The 27,653-nt window shown below is 43.6% G+C and overlaps 2 long non-coding RNA genes and 1 pseudogene across 2 annotated transcripts; 1 reads left to right on the top strand and 2 right to left on the bottom strand.

The window, feature by feature from the left end:
• LOC116913340 overlaps window positions 1–1,604 on the top strand; it is a 27,159-nt pseudogene extending 25,555 nt beyond the window's left edge.
• LOC116913341 lies at window positions 1,225–27,634 on the bottom strand. Its single transcript, XR_004389607.1, has 4 exons — window positions 27,522–27,634; window positions 11,952–12,011; window positions 11,396–11,578; window positions 1,225–1,329 (listed from the first exon to the last, which is right to left on the bottom strand). It is a non-coding gene; the product is annotated as an uncharacterized LOC116913341 (long non-coding RNA).
• LOC116913342 lies at window positions 23,282–25,859 on the bottom strand. Its single transcript, XR_004389608.1, has 3 exons — window positions 24,709–25,859; window positions 24,448–24,627; window positions 23,282–23,465 (listed from the first exon to the last, which is right to left on the bottom strand). It is a non-coding gene; the product is annotated as an uncharacterized LOC116913342 (long non-coding RNA).
• Window positions 27,635–27,653: the final 19 nt, after the last annotated feature.

The following is a 27,653-nucleotide window of genomic DNA, read 5'->3' as shown; positions in this document are numbered from 1 at the left end:
CCTCGCTTCCAGTTTCAAATCATCATAAATGTACTGGGGCAGAAGTTCTTACAGCTAACATTAACATATCGCTCTAAAGACCATTTTGTTGTTGTGTTTTTTAGAAAGTCATGTCCTTGGCTGGCAAGATGGGTAGGGTATTTGCTGCTGATCCTGATGACCTGCTGAGTTAGATCCCCAGAGCACTTGTGATAAAAGGTAAGAATTGCCTCTCATACATTGTCCTCTGATCTCTTTTCGTGCACAATGACACATGCACATCACTACACACACACACACACACACACACACACACACACACACACACACGCATATCACTATATAGACACACACTCTATAAATAATTAATATTTAAATACATAAGTAAGTATGTATGTATGAATGTACACATGAAGGGAAAGAGGAAAACCATGCCTATAATTGGGGCTTCTTTGTCAGATCCTGAAAGTTTCAAAGTTCATGAGCTACATTGCCAGGTACACATCTAAAAACAGTGTCAGTTCACACCTACATGTCAAGACACGGATGTCCACTTTCCCTTGCCTAAAGTAGCAACAAGTGTTTGTGTGGTATTCTTAATATTTCCCCTTTTGACGTACAAATTACCTTTACATCAACTGAGGTTTTTTTACATAGAAATCTTTTAATTAAATATATGTAATTTTCATTTCAGATTTGGTTTTCAGCGGAGACATTCTTGGCACACATCTGTAATTTTAAAACTCGGGAAGGGAGTTCCTGCGAGTTTCCTCCTGCTGTGAACATCAGGGCTCTGGCCTCCATCTCCTGGCCACCTCCCTCGCGCCATGGCCCCTAAGCGGCAATCTGCGATCCTGCCTCAGCCCAAGAAACCCAGACCCGTTGCTGCCCCGAAGCTGGAGGACAAGTCAGCCTCTCCCAGCCTGCCGAAGGGAGAAAAAGAATAGCAAGAAGCAATTGAACATATTGATGAAGTACAAAATGAAATAGACAGACTTAATGAACAAGCCAGTGAGGAAATTTTGAAAGTAGAACAAAAATATAACAAACTCTGCCAACCATTTTTTTTTTTCAGAAGAGGTCAGAATTGATAGCCTAATCCCAAATTTTTGGGTAACAAATTTGTCAGCCATCCACAAGTGTCTGCACTGCTTGGGGAGGAAGATGAGGAGGCCCTGCATTATTTGACCAGAGTTGAAGTGACAGAATTTGAAGACATTAAATCAGGTTACAGAATAGATTTTTATTTTGATGAAAATCCTTACTTTGAAAATAAAGTTCTCTCCAAAGAATTTCATCTGAATGAGAGTGGTGACCCATCTTCAAAGTCCACCGAAGTCAAATGGAAATCTGGAAAGGATTTGACAAAACGCTCAAGTCAAATGCAGAAAAGGGCCAGCAGGAAGAGGCAGCATGAAGAGCCAGAGAGCTCTTTCCCTGGTTTACTGACCGTTCTGACGATGGATGATGAAGAAGGAGAGGCAGAGGATGACGATGATGATGACGATGAAGAGGAGGAAGGGTTGGAAGATATTGATGAAGAAGACAACGAGGATGAAGGTGAAGAACATGACGATGAGGATGAAGGGGAGGAAGGAGAGGAGGGTAAAGGCGGGAATGACTAGCACAGAAGACTGATGGATCCAACCTTCTTTTTCATTTTCTTTTTATTTTTTTAAATTTCCCCAGTCCCTGGGAGTGAGTTGCAGTCCTTTCATCCCGGTCCCTCTGTGCTCAGTCGCCCTGTTTTTGAAGTCTCAACATCATGGTTCTCAACTAATTTGGGGGAAAATATCTTGAGCAAAATACAACAGGAAAAGAATCTTCATGTTTCTGTTCTAAATTCATTTTTATCCTTGTCTCAAACTGTGGATTCAACACCACCACCATGCTCTGTGGGGAGAAAGAAAAGCCCTCCAGTTCCCTTGGCTCTGCTGGAGGCTGGAGGGTGCTAGGCCCCTGTGTAGTAGTGCATAGAGTTCTAGCTTTTTCATTTTCTCTGTATATTGGGCTCAGAGATTACAGTGTCTCTATGTGAATATAGACAGTTAGCATTTACCAACATGTATCTATCTACTTTCTCTTGTTTAATAAAAAGGAAAAAAAGAAAAAGGGGGGTATAGACAGTGAGCAAGGGTGGGATTGAGGTGTTGGGTGGGTAGTGGGCATCTGACAACATGGCTTCTCCTTTGGCATGTTTCATTGTGACGTTTAACAGACATCCTTGCCGTTTAAGGTGACACTTAAAATACAACTCTCTCCTGATGAAGACTTGAGTCCTGCCACTCAGTGGGAGAATCAGCAGAAGCTGTGGGGTTTTATTTGGAGTTGGCATTCTCTGTTGTAACTTTTCTCTTTAATTTTTTCTTTTCCTTTTTTTTTCCTCTTTTTTTTTTCCTTTTCGGTTTTCACTGGAAGGAAAAAGATGCTCATTTTAAATGTTGCCGTGTACAAGTTGCTTTGTTACAATAAAATCAATGTGTACACAAAGGAAAAAAAAACTCGGGAAGGAAGATCCTAGATTCCAGTCCATTCTTGGCTACACAGGAAGACCCTACCTGAGGGGAAAAATGCTTTAAAAAAGAAAGTTTTAACTGAAAAGATGGCTCACTGAGTGAGACAACTGACACCCAATCATTGGTACCTGAAGTCCAAGTCCTAGAGTCTATACACATGTGAAAAACCACAGGGAGCTCATCTAGAACCCTAGCTCTCCTAAGGTGAGATGTAAGCTGTGGACAGGGAAAATCTGGAGATGCTCAGGCAAGCCAGTCTTATGTAGGCAGCAGAAACTGTAAAAGAGACCTCATCTCAAACTAAGCAGAAGGTTGAAATTAACGCCCAAGTTCATCATCTGGTCCACACATGTGCTATGGCATATGTGTGCCAGCACTTACACACACTGAAACACACATCAATATACAATAGTTAATGGAAAGATTGAGAAGAACATTTTTCTTGCAAAGATTGCATAAATGTCCTCCCATACCATTTCTGTATACGTCTATAGTTTTATTTAGGAAATTTACTCTAGTGTGAAGACTGAGACAGGCTTCTAGCTTTTTCTGGCGGTTCACCATTTCAGGAACAAGCCACTCTTTAAAAATCAGACTTTAAATAGGACTTCGTATACTGATTTAAGTCCATCTAGTGTTCATTATTTTATTTTATTTTTTCCTTTTTGCCCTTCAGTCGTGTTTCTTCCAGTAGCTGTCCAGCCCTGATGACTTGTCCAACCCCGATGGCCCTCTTAAGGGAGGCCCTTCATTCTTTGCATTCTTCGATGTTCTCATACATCACCTAATAACAGATGCTTCAGGTGACACACATTGGGCAATTTCAGTGTACATCACAGTCCTTACTCAAACCAGGATATCTGGGAACATCACTTGAAGAGAGAAGGGGAGAGGGAAGGATAGGATAGGACAGGACACGACAGCACACGACAGGACAGGACAGGAGAAAAGAGAGAGAAGAGAGGAGAGGAGAGAGAGGAGAGGAGAGGAGAGGGAGAGGAGAGGAGAGGAGGAGAGGAGAGGAGAGAGAGAGGAGAGGAGAGGAGAGGAGAGGAGGGAGAAACATGAGGAACCAGACTAGACTAGCCAAGGTACCAATGTAGACATGTGAAGGATAGCCAGACATAAAACTTCTCTGTGTGCTCCAAAACCCTGCCACCAAAGCACAGATTAAAAACATTCTGTGTGAAAGGGAACTGGGAAAAGGGGGTGGAGATAGAAGATGTACTAATATTGGTAGAGCTGAAGAAAATGTGACCCAAAACAGGGTGGAAGATAAAGACATGCAAAATATTGGAAGTAAACTAGACCTATTACCATGGTTTTTAATTATTCACTTAGAACTTTTGCATTTATAAACTTACAAAAGCCTAAATGTTTCTAAGAGTGCATGAAAGTTTTAGCCTATTTCACTATCTTGAGCTTCTAGAATTAGATCTCAGAGAAAAGGGTTCATCTGCTGCTTGTGCTGTGGTAGTGTTTCTCCTAGTAGCTGTCCAGCCCTGGTGGCTCTCTTGAAGGAGGCCCTGGCTTACCATGGCCCTGATTCTCACCATTTTTCAATGTTCTCTTATGTCACCTAATAACAGAGTTGCTTTTAGTGCAATACATTGGGCAATTTCATTGTGCTTCAGAGAGTCCTAGCACAAAAAAGGACGTCTGGGAACATCTTTATGCAGAGGAGTTTTGTGTGACTACCATGCTCATAGGATCTGTTTTTAAGCAGCACATAACTACAGGTCTAACTTCTAGAAAGTTCTTGCTGCTACAACGCCAACTTTGATCTACCAGTATTTTCTCTTCAGACCTTTGTCTTCTTTTAAGAACCAGACAAGATGCTTGCTGAATTGCAGGTAGCCTTACATGCCCCTTCGATGTTATCTGTTCCTTCCTGATTCCTCCAAATTCTTCATTTGAGCACATATTTTAGACTTTTGATGTATGTAGTATCTCTTCCTGGAATCTTTGTAAAATGGCTTATTATTCCTTCAAAGATGAAACAGACATTAACACAGCTTTGCAGAATCCACCTGACTGACGCAATACATTGGAGACTCTCATTCTATGTTCTAAATACTTTCCTATTTGAAACAAATGCACCCGAGGTTTAAAGCATTGAGGATTGAATGCATCTGCAGCTGATCTATCTTGGGGGTTGGTGAACTCTGGCTTTAGTTCCTCATTGGTCTGGCCATTAGGCCCCATTTATGTGTTTTACAGGGTGATCTACAGGGAGAGGATGGACTCCTGACTGGCCATGGTGAGGAAACCATTTGTAAAGGATTTTCCAAGCCAAGGATAAGGAAGGGGAAAGCCCCTTGGTAAAACCTTGAAGAATCTCAGTAGGAAAGGACATTCATGAATGGAGAGAGTTTCAGGGCTCTCATGACACACAGGACTCGTCCTGTGTGTCAATGAGGAGCCAGTGTATCTGCCTTCCGAGCTCATGTCTGCAGTATAAATAAGATAACCTTGTCTTTATCAAGGTCCATCTTGTCTCTATCCAGCCTATGCATATGTGTGCACAATAGCAATGGACTCATGACACTAGCTGCCCATGGCTAATGTCCCTGAGGCCCTGGGAAGCCTGAGTCAGGTCCATCCTTTTGATGCACAGGGCTCTGCCCCCCCCCTCTCTCAACAACTGTTAGATGTTCTCCAGGGTTGAGGATGGGGCGCCCTGCATACAAAGACCATGGTGACTCCACTGTTAGAGCCAGGACCCTAGGAGGATAAAACAAGATGTGGAGTGGCATCCATAAAACCTTTGACCTACAATCTGTCCTGCCTGAAAAGTGTGCTGGGGCAATGTGACACAGAACTTGTGGGAACGACCAACCAATGTCTGATTTGACTTGAGGCCCACTCCATAAGAAGGAACCCATACCCAAGACTGCTTAGAGAACCAAAAACCAGAGACTACACATACCCAGAGACTGAGGGCAAAACTGGCCTTTTTTTTAAGTATTAATAAAATGATTTTAATGATATTCAGCTATACTCATAAATAATTGCCTTATCCAGTCATCATCAGAGAGGCTTCCTCTGACAGCAGATATGAACAAATGCAGAGACCCACAGTCAGACATTATACAGACAGAGAGAGTCTAAGTTGGAGGTCTCCATCAAATCCCTTACCTCAGAGCTCAGGGAATCCAAGAAAGAGAAGGCAGAAAGATTATGAGAGCCAGAGAAGATGGACACCAGGAAGACAAGGCCCTCTTAATCAACTAAGTAAGACACTAATGAATTCACAGAGACTGAAGCAGCAAGCACAAGGCCTACATGGGTCTACACTAGGCCCTCTGCATATATATGCATGCATACATACACACATACATACACACACAGAGATAGATAGATAGATAGATAGATAGATAGATAGATAGATAGATAGATAGATAGATAGATAGATAGATAGATAGATAGATAACAGCTATTAGCTTAGTGTTTTTATGGGACTCCTGACAGAGAATGAGTGGTTTCTGATTCTTGTGCCTGCTCCTGGGACTCTTCCTCCTGTTGAGTGTTGAGTTGTCATGTCAAACTTTAATGTGACACTGTTTGTTTCTTATAATTTGTTTTGTCATCTTTGGTTGTTATCTCTTAGAAGCCTGTTCTTTTCTAATGAGAGACAGGAAGGAAGTGGATCCCAAAGGGAAGGGGTCAGGGAAGAGCTGGGAGGAATAGAAATTATAATCCAGATATAGTATATGGGGAAAGAATCTATCTTTAATACAAGGGGAAAAAACAAAACAAGAAATAGATGCAGGGGTAGGTGTAGGGGATTCCTAGTCTTACCTGATCACATTCCCTTGCTGGCTCCAGATTAAAAGGATCAGGAAAATGAGCAAGTTGTTGGCTCTGATCAAAGCTCACAAGGTGACTTACCCAAGGCTAGGCACCTAGATTCTGTTACCTTTAATCCTGGCATAGAAGAGAGAAAGCTGGATCAGCTATCTAAGGCCATGAGCAGGCTTCCAAGGGAGATAAAGAAACAGAGTGAGGGAAAGACAAGGTAGAGAGAGCCTGAAGACTAGCACTTTTCCCACTCACTCTTTGCCATGGACCCAGCTGCTCACTTCTGAAGAGCTTGTCTTCTGTAAGTTCTCCCAGGATACATTACTTCAGAGTACATTACACATATCCCTTTACACTGCTATTCTTCTGGCAAATTCAATCACAGACAAAATACAAACCAGCCTGCCTTTTCTTAACGTTGGACAGGCAGTAAAGCAGAGGGGAGGTGTTGAAGGACTCTGTTGGGCTCCACTGGATGAAAAGTCAGTCTCCCTTTGAAACATGGACAGCAGAGCCCAAGGCCATGGATATAGAAATAGATGGGGGAGTATCAGCATCCAGTGACATGGTTTGCTCATTGCCCTGTCACTCTCTCATGCAAAGGGTATGGCTGAGAAAGAGACAGTGCACCTTCCCTGTCTGTTCCCCACAGGACTTGGCTCAGCACTGGGCAGGAACAGTGACGGACCATTAGCAACCCTGGCCTGGATGTTCCCTAAGGTCTGGACAGATAAGCAATCTGTTATCTAACTTCTCACTATTAAAGTACCCCAAATCCAGTTATTTTTACACAGTGGTCCCCATGATGAAAAATTAACATCCCTCCAAAAGGACCAAACCTGTAAGGCTTTTTCCACAAATCCAACAGGAGGAAGTATGACTTTTCTAACTCTTTCCCTGGACCAATGGGGATGAGCAAAGCTTTTGAGAAAGCCACAGTACAGCTGTGTTTGACTTCTGCATAGAAAGTCTCCTGAAAGGTGAGTTTATAAAGCATCCAGTGGTTTAAATGTATCTCGACTTAGGTGAAACACTTCAACCAAATATAATAAATGAGAGAGCTGGGCCTCGCATACCAGGGCCTGAGCTCCATCTCCAGAACCCACATTAAAAAGCTGGGCACAGTGATGCACATGAGTAATTCTAGCACTGTGGAGGTGCAAACAGATCCTCTGGGCGACCTCTGGGCCAGTCTGGTCTTAAAAAGCAAGAGAAGATGGGCAGTAAGAGATGCCAGACAAAACTGTTCTCCAGTCAACACACACACACACACACACACACACACACACAGTGGGGGGAGGGGAAGGGAGAGGGAAGGAAGAGAGAGAGAGAGAGAGAGAGAGAGAGAGAGAGAGAGAGAGAGAGAGAGAGAGATCTGCATACCCAGCCCAGGCAGCTCTGGTGAGTTCAGACTGGGGCTAATTTTCTGTCATTTGTTCATCATCTATTCAGCTGTGCTTCCCCTGCAATGATAATTTTAAAACAAAATCATGTCATTTTAACCCCCAAAGCACAGAGTGCATCTTGTGTTATCTTTGTTTTAATTGGTACATGCATGCCCATGACAAGATACTCCATCACCCAAACCCTCAACTAAGGCCTGCCTGCCATGTGCCTCCACCATCCCGGGAACCCCATCCTTTAATACAGTTCCTCATGATGTGGTGACCCACAGTTATAAAATTGTTTTGTTGCTACTTCCTAACTGTAATTTTGCACCGTTCTAAATCGCCATGCAAATATCTGAGGGGTCATGACCCACAGGTTGAGAACTGCTGCATAAGACTCTGTGATCCACATTTTCCTAACCCTGTGTTCTTAGGGAAGATGCTATCTTTCTACATGCTTTAGCGAGCTATCATATTAAAGCTGAGCTAGTCAACAGGCTTACCTCACTGGGGTACCACAGGGATTAAATATGTTAGGATGCAGTGCTACAACCAGACAATGGAATATTACTCAGTACTAACGAGAGCTGAGCTCTCAGGGCTTGAGAAGACACAGAGGAAACCTAAATGCTTATTACCAAGCAAAAGAGGCTCATCTAAAAAGCACACACATTGCATAATTCCAGCTGTGTAACATTCTAGAAAAGTGCAGGCAGTAAAGAAGTAACGTGCGTTCAGGGTAGAGAGGATGTCCCTGTAAGTTCCTCAGCTGTAATGAAGGCAGCACTAGGGAATGGGAAGTTGAGGCGTTGAGTAGGAGGCTGTGGGATATCTCAGAGCCTTCTGGTCCTCTTTACTAAGATACAAACAAGTATCCCGTTAACAGTGGGAAGCACTTTGAATGACACTGGCCTGTGACAAATGCCACATGTTTGCTCTTGACACTCTTTCCTTAGCAAATACACATTTGCTCCACATTGACTCACCAGGACAACCGCAGCCTCACTTAGGGCCTTTTCACTGGGATAAAGTTTGTGAACAACGACAACAGCAGCGCCTGGGGAAGAAGAGCTTCTAACTTCTGGGTCACACTCCATCACTGAGGGAAGTCAGAACAAGAACTCAAGGCAGGAACCTGAAGGCAAAACTTGATCTAGAAGCCAAGGAGGAGTGCTGCTTACTGTCTTGCTACCCATGGCCGCTCAGTTTGTTTTCTTATACAGTCCTGGACCACAAGCCCAGGAAAAGCATCACCTTAGAGGGATGGGCCCATAAACATCAGTCATTAATCAGGAAAATGCCCTATAGGCTTGCCTACAGGCCATTCTGGTGGGGGCGTTTTCGCAGTTGTGATTCTCTCTTCTCAAGTGACTCTAGCCTGTGTCAAGTTGACATAAAACTAGCAATACAACCCTGCTAGCAATACGACTGTCATCATAGTCTGGGGTACAATCTCGCCACAGTCTTTAAAGGTAACAGTGGTGGGGGCCTCAGGAGTATTGCAACTGAATAAGAAAAACATCAAAGTTTGGCAATAACTAGCCTTGTTTAGGATGGGGAGAAATAAGAACCAAATTAACAGATCAAAGATATGAGATTGGCTAAACCAGAGGCAACACATGTCTATGTTGTCCTATAAAAAAGGAAGCTGAACCTGTGCCTCATAGTGGAGTGCTGGCCAGGCATGCATAAAGCCCTGGGTTTGAGCCCTAGCAATGTACACATATATACACATTTTGTCTGTCTGTCTGTCTGTCTGTCTGTCTGTCTGTCTCACTGTTATAAAATTTGTCTGCGCTGATTGATATAAAAGAGGAAAGCTGGGAGAAATATGCAAACATGAGGCTGTGTACTATTTTTGCCAGAGTATATTTATTTAAAAAGACCAAAGATATGCATCAAAATATTGTCAGTTCTCAACAGAAATTATTCTGCTTTCATTTTTGTGTCTTCAAATTCCACTTGTTACACGATGGGCATGTACTACTCTCCAATGAGAACAGACTTGTTTAAAGGCAGGAAACACTATCACACACACACATACATTGACATTCAGACACATAACATCGAAAACAGCAAAACAGTTAAAGAGAGGCTGTTGTTTCTAATTCCCTGCTCTCAGAGCTCTGTCCTCACTGAATGATTTAGGTACGGACCCTGGGCTATGAGGGGTTTCAGGCTACAACAGGGTTAGGTGTTACAGTCAATAAAACCTGAAGGCCACAAAGGTCACATAACAACAGAGCCTTTCCACTGACTACAGAGCAACCGGAAGCCCCAGGAGAAGAAACAGGGCCTCAGGGACAGCAGTGCTCATCAGCCACCCCCTGCAATCTGTAGGAGCAGGAGGCCAGCCATCAGCTGTGGTCCACAGGTGGCTGGGCCACTCCAGATTGCGGTGTAGCAGTGACCCTCAGTAGCATCGCTGGGTTTCACTAGTTATCTGTTCAGGGTGAGCCTTGACGGCAGACATGGCCATAGCTGATAAGCAACCCAGCTGGGCAGGCCTGATCTACTTCCCCGATGAGTGTGTCTACAGCAAAACACAACGTGGAGGTGGAGAAAGATAAGACAATAGGGACAGTTGCCAGCCAAGCGTTTTCCTAGGCTTAGCAGATGGATTTGATGAGCAACTGGGAGGCTGACACAGTGGGATAATTCACAGCAGGGTGGATTTTAGGAGTTGTGGCCAAGAGCTTCTTTCACCCCTTGCTTGTTGCTACAGGATCCAAGGCAGAGTGTTTTCCCTGGCCATTGCCTTGCTAGGTTGAAAAGACTTTCTTACTCCAAGTAGGAGAGCGTTCTGCATCTCTGCCAGATGACCATAGAGAACTGTCTAGCTAGACCTTCCTGTTCATATCTACTTGGGTCAGGCAGTCAGGACAGTAACTAAACTACCATTCATGCTGGCTGCTTCTGGGTCTATAGGAGAAGAGATACCTTCCAACTCGGTGATGTCAAAGGGTGGGTTTGCAGGCTACATCAGCTTCCTGTCCCATGTATGTATGTATGTATGTATGTATGTATGTATGTATGTATGTATGAAGTTAGTCTGCATGTGGGAAGGAAATGCAGCTCTATGGCTTGGTTGGGAACAACCAGCTCTCTGAGTGACTGTCACCCACAGCCAGTCCTTACACTGGTCTGTTGATTGACCTCAGAGTCAAATGGTCTTTAGATGCTTTTTCTCCCAGATGGAATAGAACCCTCCAAAAAATCTTGCAGAAGACCCCAGTTCCATTCCCAGTACCCTGATAGATTAAGGGATTGGATGTACTTACCCCTATGGGCCTAGAGGGGTCAAGCCACAGAAGAGTATGGTTTGATCTCATAGACTCTAAATCCAGAGGAGGTGATGGGAGTGAGTCAGGGGACAGCTTCTGATTCAACTGATGTCATTCTAAAAGAGTATCACCCCCAAGATCCACTCTAAGCTGCATTCTGCATCTTCCCAGCCCGGACTGGGAATGAGTATAGTGTGGTGTGTCCTTTGCATGAGGATACAGGAGACATTGACCCCCTCCTCTCCACTTTCTTGAGGCAAGCAGCAGCAGCAGCAGTTAGACCTTTCATAAATGATTCTGGCGACATTCATGTATGTCCTCCCAGGAGGACATGATAGAGGGTGGAAGATAGATGCTCACTGGGACCTCAGGCACCTTGAGCAACACCCATGCTGCTCTGGCCTGTCACATACAGGCCTCTACTTACCCGCAAAGTGCCAGTCCAGATCTGTAGGGTGTTTACTCTCCAGTGACCTAAGTCTCTTTCAACTGCTAGGTCCAAGCCTCATGGAACCTCCAGCTGCCCTGCTGACATCACACTTGTGTGAAAACCTGACGCCAACACTTTGCAGCCAGTGTTTGTTCCTGTGGTGGCTTCACTCTGTAAAAGCTATGGTTGGAGAGGGAGTGGCAGTTAAGACTCCTGTCTCAACGTGGGGTTTCAAGAAAACCCAGGTATCCTGTCACCAGGAAAATGACCGTGAATGGCATGCTGAGTCCACAGCCATCATTCTGTGCTGTCACCACCAGAGAGCTAAATGAACGCTTTGGCAACTTGGCTGACTGTTCCGGAAAGCAGGTAGCACCCATAACTTGCGTGCTCAACTGTGCAATTAGGAGTAGGGATTATATTGTTCAAACCTGTATTTATCCACAAAAGAATTATAGTCTGGTCATTACTACAAATAGCAATTTGTATAGTCAGTGTTCATTTCCATAGGTTAACCATTGTAACACATATTATCTTTATAAATAATAATTACCCACGAAGCACAAAGAAACCAGGAGGTATTTCAAAGCTGAAAGGCACATGACTCTTCTTTCTGGGAAAAGAACAAACACATATAAACAAGCAAGCAAAGAGTTGGTTGTTTTTTTTTTTGTGCACATATCTAACTCAGCAGTTGATGTAAGCTATTTATCTGCCTTGGTCCAACATGGTGTTCATACTACAATGGCATCAGCCCCCAGAGAGCCAGTGAACAATACCAGGGAGGCCATGAATACCCAGCCCTACCTGGATCCTCACCTTTCTTGCCCTAACTACTTAGCTCTTTCCTGATGCCTAATCCCCAGCATCCATGGAGAAACCACCATGTAGCCCATCCTCGTAGCCCTGTGCTGGAAGGTGGAAACAGGCTGATTCCAGGGGTTCACTTGCCATCCAGTCCATATGAAATGTTGGGCATCTGGTTCATTCAGTAAGAGAGCCTATCTCAAAATATAAAGTGGAGGCACCAGAGGGATGGCTCAGTGGAACTAACAACCTGAATTTGATCCCTGCAACTTACATGGTATAAGGAGAGAACCAACTCTTTCTGACACATACCCCCCGCCATGCATGCTGTGGTATGTGCATATGCATGTGCACACACAAATAAATAAACAAAAATTAAAAAATGAAAAAGAGACATATGGGTAATTCTCCATCAGAATGGAAAGGCACACAGAGGCAACACAGGGTCAATTTCCTATTTATTCCTAACTTGCTAATAGTATTAGTCTTTGTTGAACATACTAAGTAGCATTTCTTCATAGGTACAGACAGACTTAGTAGTAGAAGTCTTATAGATAACTTTGTAACTTTTATAAAAATCACTGTATTGTAAAGAACTTTCAAATAAAAGACTAACTTCTGAAGAATGACACCTAAAATTTAACTCTGCCCTCCATGAAGATATACGTGCATGTATGGGGACACACACACACACACACACACACACACACACACACACCCACACACCACACACCACACATACATACACCACATACCACACGTACATACACACACACCACACCACACACACACACATGCAAATCCTTCCCTCCTTTCCCTACCATACAAAAGCTAAGGTGAAACACACACCAGGATTAGTGTGGTAGGTCTCCATCCCCTTTCTCTTCTACGGACCCATCGAAGCCTTCTAGGGTGTGAAGTTCTAATCTTAGTAAGAAAACAATTTTCTTTCAAGGGTGTAAGCCCTGTCTTTTGTTTTTCTGTCTTCTTTTCTGGCTGTGCTCACCTACTTTATGGGATAGTCCTAGCCAGGGGCCTTGGTTCCCCAGCCTTCCCATTAAGTGAAGCATGTTCAGAAGGCAAATAGGGTTTTTATGATCTTGTTGGACAAGCCCCCTGTATCGCAGATAAGAAAATTGAGGTTTACAGGACACCAGGAGTAAGGATCATCCCTTGCCCTTGAAAGTGGCTAAACCCACAGTGGGCTTTTGAGGACACTGGCTGATGAACAGGATGAGGCTTAAGGTCGTACAGATAGCTGTAAGTGGCCTGTAAGTCCAACACTATCCCTAAGGAAACGTGGGTAGAGGGGCTTTCTGGTTTCCATACTCAGCTTTCGAACACAGGCTATTATTTCAAAAAAACTCCAGAGCTTTGGTCAGTGTCTATGTTGACCTGGCTTCACCTGCTACACCTGTAGATGGGATTTTCCCTAACACCACCGTCCTCTTACAGCCACCTGCTCCCTGGCAGCTGATTCTGTGTGCCAAGCCTATAACTTGCTTCTGTAACTTGCTTCCACCCCCAGAAAGATGCTCAAGGGACTCAAAGGCACTTCAAGGCACAGCTTGGCCTGGAGATAAGAAAGGCCATGGCAGCAGCTGGGTGGACCATTCTGTTGGAAGGGTGGGGAGACCTGGGTGAGGCTCGAGTTCAGTGATGTTGACTAAGCTACGGGGAGAGAGTTCTCTCTCACCCTACTGTGGTGGGGCTGCCTGGGTGGAGTGAGATGATAAAAGCCTCTGCTCTAGCTCTCCGAGGTAGTAGACAACCTGAGGAAGGACCTTAGCCCTGAGCAAGAGCTCTAGGGCCAAGGCTAGATTGGCATCCATATGTTCTGTATGATAAGGGGTGGCTTGGGGAGGCTCTGTTCTCAGGTGGGAGTGAGATCACTGGGACTCTGAAGAACAGTAGTTTATCACTCTGTCTCCACCCAACCCTAGGAGGTTCTCCAGAGACTGATAAACTCTACGTGCCATGTTTTCAAATAATTGTACATTTGTTCCTGTTTACAAAAGTGGCTAATGATCATACCTGAAAAATGTTGACAAGAATAAAAAGAGTATTCTACAGTTCCCCCTGAGTCATGCCAGTCAAAATAACCTGTACTCTAGATTCATTTGCTGCCTTGCTTTTATGCATTTAAAATGGAATAGTGTTACTCAGCATGTAATTATAATCTACATTTTCTTACCTCACAGTAACTCACAAGCTATCTTTGCTATAAAAAAAACTTCATAGACACAGTTTTCTTTTGAAATAGGGTCTTACTATGTAGATTAGGCTGTCCTCAAAGACAGATCTGCTTGCTTCTGCCTCCTAAGTGCTGGGATTAAACGCATGCACCACCATGCCTGGCACTCTATAACACAAGCTTAAGAGTCTTCCTTTGATCTGGAGAAAGTGATACACTCTGTCATTTCAGAATGTTCGATTATTTCAGTTTTACATGGTTACAGATAAGGACATATTAACACACCATATTTTATGCCTTCAATTACTTCCTTAGAGGAAGTCTCCAAGGTGGAATATGTCTACTTAAAGCACAAAGACAGGTATAAGAATAAAATTTTTGGATCTGGAGCGATGGCTCAGCAGTTAAGAGCACTGACTGCTCTTCCAGAGGACTTGGGTTTAATTCCCAACACCTCTATCAGCTCATAACTAACTGTTCATAATGCCAGCTCAGGGGACCAGACACCCTCACATAAACATACATGCAGGCAAAACACCAAGGCACATACAATGAAATAAATCATTAAAAAAGAATGAAATGCTTAATACTGTATCAGACATCTCAAGATATCTTCTAGTTTCCTTCCTACACTGTGTATAATATATTCTCATTGTAAACATTGAAATATGACATAAAAATAATAGAAAATGATTAATAATACTACCATTGAAAATGATTAATTCTTTCATATAGAGTCATCCCTTTATTCGAGGGGTGGGTATGTGTAGAACAATCACAAGTCTCTGACTGCATACTCTGTACAGTCTAATGCTCAAGTCTCTTACAGAAAATGACAGTGTTTTGACCATAAGCTAAGCTCACTGTCCTGTGAACGTCAGGACACCATGTTTAATGCAATAGAGATGCCATGTGAATGCCATAGTGTGTCCTTTAAGAGATAACAAGAAGAGATCGCTACATAGTCAACGCAAATATAATCCCCCACCCCTGTGTTTGCACTCGAGGTTAATTGAATCCATAAATATAATATTTGTAGCTACAAAAAATTGACATGATGATACCCCCTTCTTCCCCTGTTATCCCGCAACCATTTGGTAGGTAAAGATGGTACTTGTTTACTTTAATGTATTTCTCCACATCATTAAGAATGTTTCTAAAACATATTTTCCCTGTATATGTGGGGTGTGTGTGTGTGTGTGTGTGTGTGTGTGTATGTGTGTGTGTGTGTAAGTTTAGATGTATGTATGCAAGTCAGATTGAAACACAAATCTTCCCATATGATTCTCTACTAAGACAGCATCTCTCACTTAATCACAAACAGAGCTCACCAATTCAGCTGGTCTAAGCAGCCAGCTAGCTCCAGGTATCCTCCATTTTCCCCTCCTGTGTTCTGAAATTATAGAATGGTGGACATACATGTACATAGGTGCTGGGTGTCTAAACTCTGGTCTTCATGCTTTTGTGAAGGGAGAACTTTTACTAGTTAAGCCACCTCCCCAGCCCCTTGATCACAATTTTCAATCACTACAGAATGGCCCATTGTATGCCCCTTCCCTTGTAGCTGTTGTTATTGAACTTCTTCTTAACCCCAACCCCAATTTCTCTCTACTATATACTATAGCAAATGCTAAGATGGACCCTACATTCATGATGAAGGGACTGTCTTAGTGACTGTCACAGAACTATAGTATTCTGGGAGTCTTCAAAGGAGCTGGTGTCCTGAAGGAAAAGCCAGATTTCACCCAGAGAAGGAGGCAGACAGAGTATTGGCGGGGGGGGGGGAGTACAAGAGAGTGTGGTGGTCTCCCAGTAAGCACTGCAAGAGGGCATAATGACTTGTTACCCCAGAAGGGAAGGGTGGGGGACTCAAGGGCTCCTGTTAGGATCCTCAGATTCAAATGTCAGAAATGCCACTTAAACTAGACTAGGCCAAAGAAAAAAGAGTTAATTTGTTTACAGGTTAACCAGAAGCTCCTGGCTTCAGTCCTGTTTAGATACACAACACAAACCATGCTCCCAGGAGCTCTCCTGTAGCCTCTTGTCTTCAGTCCTCTGACTGAGATCACATACATACATTGTATGGGGTCTTGCCCTAGTGCTGCATCATGCCATAGCAGAAAAGCAGAGGGGAAAGCATGCAGGGGAAGGGGGTTGGGGGAATGGATGGAGACACCCCAATTATGCAACCAGACTGGGTGCTGGCTGAAAAGCCAGGGGTCATTGCATAGTAGTTTGATGGCAGTGGTGACAATTTTGAACACAAAGCTAAGACGTGAAAGCAGCTGTTAAGTATAACTGGTATCCTAGAAGAGGGAAGAAACCCAGTCTCCATGGTTCTGGAATTGCCCTAGCTGCCCTGAGAAAAACAAGGAGGAGAGTTGGTATTAATATCACTTAGAAGTGTTCAGTGCAGGAATGGGCCTTCCTCCTAGGGAGAGAGTTCCTTGGCCTCATGATGTAGTCATTTGATGGCTCTAACTTTGAGATGTAATATGAAGACCTCTTATACTGGGTATGGGACGCAGCCATAACACTTCTGGATTTTAATTATACAACTTTATTCCAACTTGGAGGAGAAAAAATATCAAAAGCCAAATGGTGCCAAGACAATGGCATGTGCATCTCTTTTCTGTGTCTAGGCACCCCGACTCCACCTCCAGGCAGCCCAGTGCTCTCCCACTACTGTCTAGACCCTCAAAACTTCCTCCCCCACCCAGTGTCTGTGCTACACAGTTGGCCTCCTTCCCTCCAATTTCCAGCATTTGACCCAGCTCACTGTCAGCAAAAGTCCAGACATAAGCTCATTCTGAGCTCTGGTAAAAAAAAAAAAAAAAAAAAAAAAAAATGATCAGTTTCATTCTAAACATCTCAGGTTCCACATTCTAGTCATTTTCTGTGTATTTGTTTCTGTGTATACTCTTAGGGTTTTTTAAACTATTACTATTATAAGTATGCACGACAGGGGAGGGGCTATGCCAGTGTGTGCACATGCAGATCATAGGACAACTTTGTGAAGTTGTAATCTTCTACTTTTCTTTAGATCCTGGGGGTGAGACTCAGGTCCCCAGTTTGTATGACAAGGGCAAGCTGAGTCATTGCTCTGGTCCCTTTAGCTGCGTCTTAATTTTGTATCCTTCAGTTAGAGCATCAGAACTGTGACAGGACCCCAGACCTTCATAGGTTCACAGACCTCAGCTGTGACTCTAACTGTGACGTAACAGACTCTGATGGAAATGCCGTTCCGGCTGTAAAATTCAGCACACAGACAGCACCGCCTGCCAAAAGTGAAACAAAGACCTAGTCCATCAAAGTCCATAGTTCGGGGAAATTTCTAAATGTGTGAACCTTGCTTTTTGGCTTCCGTAGTTCTTCTTCTGGCTAACTTTTCTTGTTAACTGAAGTGTGTCAACCCAGAACATGGTTTTTGTCCTTAAAAGTTCACCCTGAACTAAGCCATGGACTGACCCTGGACTCTGACCTCTTAGGTAGCATTGAATATCCTAGTAAGATCACCAGTGTAAGGGGAAGCCCTGGGTCCTGCTAAGACTGAACCCCCAGTGAACGTGATTGTTGGGGGGAGGGCGGCAATGGGAGAAGGGTGGGGAGGGGAACACCCATAAAGAAGGGGAGGGGGAGGGATTAGGGGGATGTTTGCCCAGAAACCGGGAAAGGGAATAACACTCGAAATGTATATAAGAAATACTCAAGTTAATTAAAAAAAATAAAAAAAATAAAAGTTCACCCTGACAAAAGCTTGGGACTACAGTGGGACCCCAAACATCCAGTATAGTCACTGACAGGCTAATAAGGACTTCCCATTGGCTTAAACCTATGTCCCAGCAGTCTTCTCTGGTGGGTACAGCAAACAAGAACCACAGGGGGAATTTTATAATATAATCTTCTTTGTCAGGGAAGAAGGTAAACAAGATCTTATGTATCCTGTAAGCCCAGGTTAGCTTTGTCTCATATGTAGCTCAGGGTGACTTTGAACTCCTGATCCTCTTCTCTGCTGGGACCACGGGCATACACCACCAAATAGCCCAATATAACCTGAATCCTCCACAAATCTTACATTTTCATCGATTAAAGAATAGTTAGTTAAAATCCATGTGCTCGAGCTCTAGTTGTGACAAGTTTGATTATTTGCTAAAAGCACATAAGGAGGACAGCCACATGACAAGCCCTGTGATGGTCGGCAGGTGACAGACGTAAATAAACAGAACTGGGATCCCTCAGGAGTAGCAGTGAGATCATGAGAAAGCTTCTACTGAGTGTCACACTGGGCCATGCACACTACATGAGGTCCTGTATTGCCTTTAGTCCTCTCAGATGAGAACTTCTAGTTTCATTTGGGGGAAAAGGAAAAAGAAAAAAGAACACTGGGCACCAGCGTTCAGCAGGTTTGATCCCTGGAGCCCATGTACAAGTGCCAGAAGATGTTCAACTCCATAAAGATGTCTGTTGATCTCTAGACACATACCAGGGCATGCTGCCCAACACACACACACACACACACACACACACACACACACACACACACACCACACACACCACACACACGTGCCACCCAACCTTCAAACCCAAACCAGTCTCTGCTCCTTCTGCCTACAAGCAAATAAGCCAAGCACAATTAACAAACAATTGGATTTTCAGTAGAGACAGAGACACCCTTCCATGGGAACACACCCCTGCAGGGGTAGGGGGCATATTTTCCTTGTGACTGGATCCAGGACATAGAGCTAAACCTCCTAGCTTAGCCCTGCTGGGTCAAACACCGGGGACATTAGTGGCTAGGTCTTCTGGGGAGTAGAAATGACAGGGAGATTTGGACTGAATGACATGGAAAACTGTCCAAGGTTGTGGGATTTCTTCCAACAGAATGCATTCACTGTCCCTAAAAACTGTGTCCTGGTGTTGATTTGGATGTCTTCACTCTACCATCATTGCTGTTGGCTTTCCTTGCTGAGCAGAGGTGCAGAGACACAAACTTAGTGCCATCTAGTGGCATATTCCTAGTCTCAGTGTATGGCTCAAAGAGGAGTTAATGGCAACACACCAAAGAGGCAAAGCTCAGAGTCAGTTGCAATGGGGTTCTGAATCCTAGCCCCCAGCCCCAGAACCCATTAGCATCTCAAAAGATGCTCATGTCACCAAATAAATACACATCCCTCAGCCTAGAAACCTCACTCCATTCAGGTTCCAGGAGAGCTTCTGAATGGCCTGCCTTGTTCTCCTCTGTTTCCACTCAGTGTCAGTTAACTAATCAAACACCACTTCTCCAGGTATCTCTCTGTAAATACAAAGAAAGGCCATATAATCTCAGCATCTCTGGGAGCGCAGTAATAAGTGCATGTGGACCACAAAGTCCTATCAGTGCTAACAAAGCCTGGGAAATAGGGCACCCTCAGCAATTGCTAATGCCTGAGGAAGAGGGCATCTTGAGGACTCCACTGTGCTCAGACCTCCTCTCCACCTAATAGCACAGCGTAACCCACTTTGACCTTGCCCCAACCTTCTGAACACGGCAGGCTCCAGTGCAGGGCTTGAGAGTGGACAAAAAGAAAGGGCATAGGTTTTGGTGGAGAATCCTACATACAGATCGGGCCACAGGGTGAGAAGTAATAGAGAACCCACTTGGTATCTCAGAGGAATAACGTGAATCAGCTAGGCAGTGAAGAGTTCTCTGGGGATTCAATCGTCAGTAGTCAACCCATTCCTAAGGGTCACTTTTCAAGACCCCTGGAGCCAACCTGACAACCAACCAACCATACATGCATACATACTGATAAATCCTAAGTGTTTTTCCAAAGCATATATACCTATGATAAACCTACAATGGGAATGATGTTTTTAATTAAAGAATATATACAGCCATTGAACACACAACATTATTCACCCACGTACTTAACAAGTGACTAAACTGTATGAGCCAAGCACAAATGCTTTCCAAGCCGTCCCCCACCATCTCCAGAACTTAAATCTGATGTGGTTTCAGTTGTCTGTGGTCAACCGCTGCCTGAAAATATCAAATGGTAAGTTCCAAAAACAATTGAAGTTTGAAAGTTGCACACACTCTGAGTAGTGCGAAGAGAATCTGCACCATCCTGCTCTGTCCCATGCAGAACACGAGTCACCATTTTGTCCAGGGTATCCATCCTGTGTACACTACCTTCCTGTCAATATTTAGAGGTCATCTCGGTTATCACATGGATGACCGTTGTGCTGCAGTGTTTATGTGAAAGTAATCTTTAGTGTACTCGATAACAGCCCCAAACCCCAAGAGAAGTTGGAAGTTTTATTCTGATATATAGTTCTATTTTATTTTTAAGTAATGCTAACCTCTTACTGTGCCTAATTCATAAGTCAAACTTTATCATAGGTATATATGCTTTGGGAAAACACTTAGTATATGTTAGTATGTATTGTGTGTGTATGTATGTATGTATGTATGTATGTATGTATGTATGTATGGTCACATGGCAACAGAGAGCTCTGTTATAGTTAAAGACCAGAAATGGGGAGAATGTTTGCAATTGATCTTGGACACTCAGGCCCATAAAACTCCACCCTAGATTTTCTGGATTCCAAAAGAGATTAGGAAATAAACTGGTCTTTAAAAAAATGAATTCATTTCGAATTTGGATGTACGAGGAGAGAGAGGCTGTTTCCTGTGTGTCCGTAGCAGTCTTACAATATATAGAAAATTATGAGACAGAGTCCAGGAGATACTGTCGTCAGATCTTTGAGAGCAACAGAACCTTTCCTGGCGCTGGTGAACTTCACCTAGGGGACTAGGGTATCAGAGCAACACAGAGAAAGAGTCTCTCAAGCTGATAAGGAATAAGAAACTTGGACAAAGAGCTGAACAGAGTGAAAGTTTATTGAGATAAAAATTAGAAAAGCTTCTTAAAGTGGGAGGGGTCCCCAGACAGGGTTGCTACTGAGCTGTGTCATTTAGGGACATGTTATTGGACTTACGGCAGACACTGAACAAAGACTGAGGTGATTCTATTGAAATCGGTTATTTTCTGGGTATGTCACAGGCCGAGCTGATGTGGACTCACACATTCCTTGTGCTTTTTACCCAATCACAGGCATAGTCACATGCTGACTTCGTTTTAGTTCGTTCTTTTTCTCCCCCTTAGCTCCTTTTACTGGCCCCTAAGAGAACTATGTTCTCTTTGTTCCTAGGTTACACGACTAGCTTGTAGTTGGCTGTGGGCCCTTGCCCTTACAAGGAGCTGACTCCTACCCAATACACAGATTTGGCTGGGAAGCCATTTAATGGGTCTTTTGTAGCCTTCAGCTCATCTCCACTGGTTCCATCCTCTACATGGTGGAATACAAATGCCTCTCTTTAGAACTTAGAATGTCTCCTCTGTCCTGCCAGGGTTCTACCCCATTCTCCCTCAGTATGGGATTACAGTCATATAGTCACCCTCAGTCCTACAGAAGAAAACTTCCTCGGGTTTTGGCCAGAGAGAGATCTGACTGCTGCTGGTTCTGAAAATGGAGGAAGGGGCCATGGACGAAACAAGAAATGCAGCAGCTGTAATTTCCATAATGTCTACTTAATGTTTCCACCAATGTATTTGACATTTACCTTGATTTATGGAATCTGGGGTATCCTGAATCTGTTATCCTGGGCCATAGTCACATGGGCCTCCAGAATAAACTATGTCTGTATCCCCTTTGAGGTGAGAGCTGTGCTCTTGTGTGACAACACCAAGCCCCTAATGTTAATATCCATCAAGCTAGATATGGCCTCCTGTTCTTATAGGCTGAAGTATTCCATTTTATAGCCATAAGGAAGGAAATGATCTGATTGGTGGCCAGCAATGGGCTAGCAAGGGAAGCTAGTGTCTGTGCTGTTGAAACATCTTAAACCCTCCACTTAACCTTCTCAAATCACCTAGTTATTTGTTAATAATCAAATTATTATCTATCTAGTTAATATAATCTTATTATATTATACAGATATATCTATATAGAGAGACATGAATAATGTAGATAATATATTATCTAGTTAATTATGTTATATTTATAATTATATTGATAATATAATATTATCTAGTTAATATAATCAGTGTAGTAGAAAACCCAGGCAAAGAGCAGGAAGACCATGAAGCCTCTTGCCCCGATCTCCAGCAATGCTGGGAGACAACACATTCACTGGGGTGGAAGCAGGACTGTAAGCATTGTTTAGAAACACAGCAAACAGCCTGGCAGGTCAGAAGGCCAGCCTCTTCTCCAGCAAGAGGGCAGGAAACCAGCTGTACACACAAGCACTTCCCAGGTCAGCTTTGGGAGGCCTCACTTGAGACTGAACAGATGCTCTCTGGGTATAGGAGAAACTTACCCTGTTAAAACTGGCCCAGAGGGATGGCCACACCTGTCTCAGATCTGTCTCCCCAGCTTCCATGAGGTTAACTGAAAGCAGATGTGTTTGCCCCAGTTTTTGCTGCTATCCATGAGAAGCCTCAGTTTCCCTATGTGAAGCTTTGAGGGACTACATAGTGTCTGTGCTAGAGCAAAAGAGAAGAATCTCAATTAAGAATGCATCGTGAGGGGTTGGGGATTTAGCTCAGCGGTAGAGCGCTTGCCTAGCAAGCGCAAGGCCCTGGGTCCCCAGCTCCGGGGGGAAAAAAAGAAAAAGGATGCAATGTGAACATTTATGATCTAATTATGAAATCACTTTCATGATCATACAGACACCAGTGTCACTGAACTTAAGGTTACAGCCTGTATCACAAGGCAGGTTCAAGCACCTATCTTGGATAAGTTGATTAATAGATTCAAATTGATAGCAAAGGCAGAAGAGGGGGATTAATTCTATATGAACACACTAGGAAGAGAGACAGAGAGGTCCAGCAACTTGCCAAGTCTATCTTCAGGGTCCTGATCCGAGGTTACAGTTTAAGACTGGAATGTCTTCTGCACAGTGGTTTATAAGTTCCAGGAGATAAGTTTCCTCTCTGGCTGGTCCAGGCTTTAATCTTTCTCTTCTTCCAGAACGAGGGTCTTGGGGAACTGCAATTTCTTCCAGCCCATTGTTTGAACAGTCTGACAGAGAAACAAAAGCACACAGTGTCTCTTTAGAACATCTTCATCTCCACCAGTCTGGATCTACCAGGGACATTTAGACAACCATACAACTTATGAGGCTTTTTTCATTCTTCAAGAAAGTCTTCCCTGATAGCTCACACTAGAATATTCTTCTCATGGGTGTGGTACACAGACATGCATACATGCAACACACTCATACACACTAACATTTACAAAATTATTTTGAGTATATGAGTGTTTTGTCTGCAGGCATGTCTGTGTACCACACCCATGAAGTACTTGAAGGCTATAAGAGAGCATTGGGTCCCCGGGAACTATAGTTACAAACAGTTGTGAGCAACCATGTGGGTGCTGGGTGGTCCAATCCAGGTTCTCTGGGAAAACCAGCTCATGAGCTTAACCAGTGAGCCATCACTCCAGCCCAAAATTCAATCTTTAAAGGAAAAAAACAACTCAATACAGAGTATGTCATAGTTCCAGTTTTATATACCAGTCAAGGGTATAGCAGTGTTCATCAACCAGTTCATGAAAATGTTATGTATGCATGTTTGTCTATCTGTTTGCTTTCTTATTGATTGGCTGGCTGGCTGGTTGGTTGGCTGGTTGGTTGGTTGGTTGGTTGGTTGGTTGGTTGGTTGGTTGGTTGGCTGGCTGGTTGGTTCCTTGGTTGAGAAAAGGTCTCATGTAACCCAGGCTGGCCTTCAACTTGCTATGTAGCCAAGATGCTGACCTTGATCCCCAATTAACCTGCTTCATCCTCCTTTATGCTAGAATGACAAAGATTGTTCCTCCTTCTCCTCTTCCTCTTCTTCCTTCTCCTCCTCTTCCTCCTTCTCCTCTTTCTCTTCTTTGTTGTTGTTGTTATTGTTGTTGTTGTTGTTGTTGTTATTTTGAGACAAGGTTTCTCTCTGTAGCCCTGGCTGTACTAGAACTCACTCCTTAGACCTGGTTGGTCTTGAACTCACAGAGACCCACCTACCTCTGCCTCCAGAGTGTTGGAATTAAAGATGTGCATGACCACAACCCAGCAAGTTTCTTCTTTAGTAGTGAGTCTGTGGCTCAACTTCAAACAAATGTTCCATAGCTTCTCCAATTGGACCAGGTAATCACAGATACAGGAAGGACCTTTCCAGATTGGGGATGACTACAGATAGACTTCCTGTGACAGGACAGTTAGTTAGCTGGCTCCCTTCTCAGGGGGACAAAGAAGCCATTCCTTTGAAGAGTATGGAATACTCACCTGACAGTTCAGATGGATCCTTGATGTTGATTGTAATTCAACCATATTACTAAGGAAATTGATTCTCTGATACCAAATAGATTTGGAGACCTGGAACCAGACAGGTTGCTCGTATTGGTTCCAAGTGGTTTTGTGACAGTAACCTTTGTTCACAAACAGGTATATCCAGGATGGACTGGGCAATGGACTCTAGGTCACCCTTGAATGCAAAGACACTGGATAAAAACTGTAAGTCCTCCTGCACATCTCCCAGATGTATAGCATAGACAGTGATCTGCTTTTCACGGCAAAATCATCTAGTTCCCAATCCTCTTCCTCAAATAACATTAGTAGTTGTTTTATGTCAACTGGAATCACTAAGGACACACAAAAAAGCCCTAGTGATCCATCCCAAGGGATCTCACTGCTAAACTCAAAAGTTAACTTTCTGTTTGTTGTTTCTTTTCTATTTTTTTCCTTTTTGAGTCAGAGTCTTTCTACATAGCCCTGTTGTCCTGGAACTTAATATGTAGTCCATGCTGGCCTTTAACTCACAGAGATTAACTTGTCTCTGCCAAATGCCAAATGCATGCATCATCACTTAAGATGATGGTGATAGCCGTCCTACAAAACTAATTTTGACAGAATGCCATCTTGAATGTGGAATGGTGGGTATGTATATGACACTTCACAAAACTTACATTCTGAAATTGAAGCAACAACATGCTCTGTTTTGAGTTCCAGTGATTGGTTAGCATGATAGCTCTCAAATACCACGTAGTAAAAACCCTCTACTTTTGGGGTCGACATTAAGACTAGCTGATCACAACAACCTGCTCTGTGCTTATTGTCTGCACAATCCATTGTCCCAAATGATGATCTCACTGCAGATTCCCAAAGAGTGACCTCCAATCTCTAAACTGGCCTTCTCATGTTCCTCTTAGATCACACAGGCTAAACAACTTGAGGCACAAGCATGAGGACCTGGATTTGATTCTCAGAACCATATAAAATAAGCAAGGTGTGGTAGTGCATGCTTGTAATACTAGAGAAGGGGAAACAGAGTCAGGCAGATTCCTGGGGCTCAGTTGCCAGCCTGGGTAGCTAAATTCCTGAGTTCCACATTCAGTGAATGACTAGATAGATAGATAGATAGATAGATAGATAGATAGATAGATAGACAGACAGACAGAAGACAGATAGATTAGATGACATCCTGAGAAACAAAAGCCAGTGTTGGCCTCTGGCCTCAACACATATCTGTGGGTACACATCCATGTACACACACACACACACACAAACACACACACACACACACACACACACACACACACACACACACACGGAGAGAATTAGAATTCCTAAAGAGGCAGAAACTACACCTTATACAAAACACAGAAGCGTCAGGCATCATCGACTCTTAAGATTAAAAGATCAAAGTCTCAGAGTACGGAACTGAAGCAGGGCAGCTAGTTAGAAAGTAAGAGGGGACAAGCAGGAAAGGTCCCCTTCATCCCCAATTCTTATGTTTGTCTTTCCTGGAGCCCAAAGAATTTCTTCATAACTAACCAGTCACCTGCAAAAGAACTTCCCTCCAGTTCTGGAGAATCATTACAGACAAGACTGTTAAAATGGTGGTCCAACCTTCTTGTGACCTATGTACATCCCTTTGATAAGGGTTTCTATCTGTAGTAGCACTTTCTTCTCTACTGCAAGCCCATATCATGTACCTTAAAAAAATTCCCTCTTGAAAGATAGAATTCTGAGGGTAACAAAAAGAAACATACCAGCATAAGCATTGCCTAATATTTAAAGCTAGTTGTATGTGGAGAGCTTCAAACCCCAAAGGCACATGTGCAGCTCCTTCTGTTTGCTAAGATGCACTCCTGCCCTGGTGCCTGCACTTGGGGCTCTTCAATCGAGTCTTATAAATTTGATGACTTTGCTTCACTCTGAAATTCTTTTCTGTAGAGGACATCAAGGACCCAGCAGAATCTGAGTAGAAGCCACAAGGCTCTAAGCAGGAAGGCTCCGGTTGCTCTGCCTGCAGTATTGAATTTCTTGCTGAACTGAATTTCAAGTCCAGCTGTATAACATTACCAGAAAGGGCAGGTGACCAAAGTTGGTGCTAGACCAAGGATTCTGTTTTAAGTTGGAGAATGACTGGCTCTGTGCCCACATGTTTTACCTAATAAATAGGACTTTATAAAGCTCTACACATAAAAATATCTTCAGGCGTCTATAGGGTGGTCCCATCTGTGGTCTAAGCCCTACACCCAGGGCTTCATCTCAAGTGTCACAGCTCTGCAAATTCAAAGCAAGTATCTGAGGTATGGAGGTGCCTTGAGCTAGGAATACATTTGGAGTCAGTATGCAGAAGCAAGCATTCTACCTTATTTCTCCCCAAAACCAGGGCACAGGATGTTAGGCTTGGGAAAGACAAAACACTGAGGAAATACCTTCCCATTTATAAAACAAGAAGAGTTACTGACAGAAAGGAAAAATGTGCAGAACTGATTGGGTGAGATGACCCAGTGGATAAAAGTACTCGCCATGCAAGCTTGGGGGTCTGTGTTCGATCCCCTTCTGGAGAGAACCTTCCTCAGAAAATTATCCTTGACATGCCCAGACACGAGCTGCAGCACATGTGCCCCACCACTCCTAATCATGCAATCATGCACACAAGAATGAATGAATGAATGAATGAATGAATGAATGAATGAATGAATGAATGATAGTATTCTTTGGTTGAACTACAAGGCCTAGACCTTGCTAGACTGTGTTGTTTTCTAGAATGCTCCGGAGCACGAAGAAAAGATAAACCAGGGTCTCACCATCACCTTGCGGCTTGGGGACAGCCAGGCTAGCCAGAGGTGGCCAGGAACCACGTGGACCTGATTCATTCAGCCCTGAGGGAGCCCAGCGGGCGTCCAGAGGCTAACCCAGCTTGTGGTGCCAATCATTTG

This window comes from Rattus rattus, chromosome 12, assembly GCF_011064425.1.
Source record: "Rattus rattus isolate New Zealand chromosome 12, Rrattus_CSIRO_v1, whole genome shotgun sequence".
Lineage (NCBI taxonomy): Eukaryota > Metazoa > Chordata > Mammalia > Rodentia > Muridae > Rattus > Rattus rattus.
Note: the sequence above shows the minus strand (reverse complement) of the source record. Positions and strands in the feature narration are given on the sequence as shown.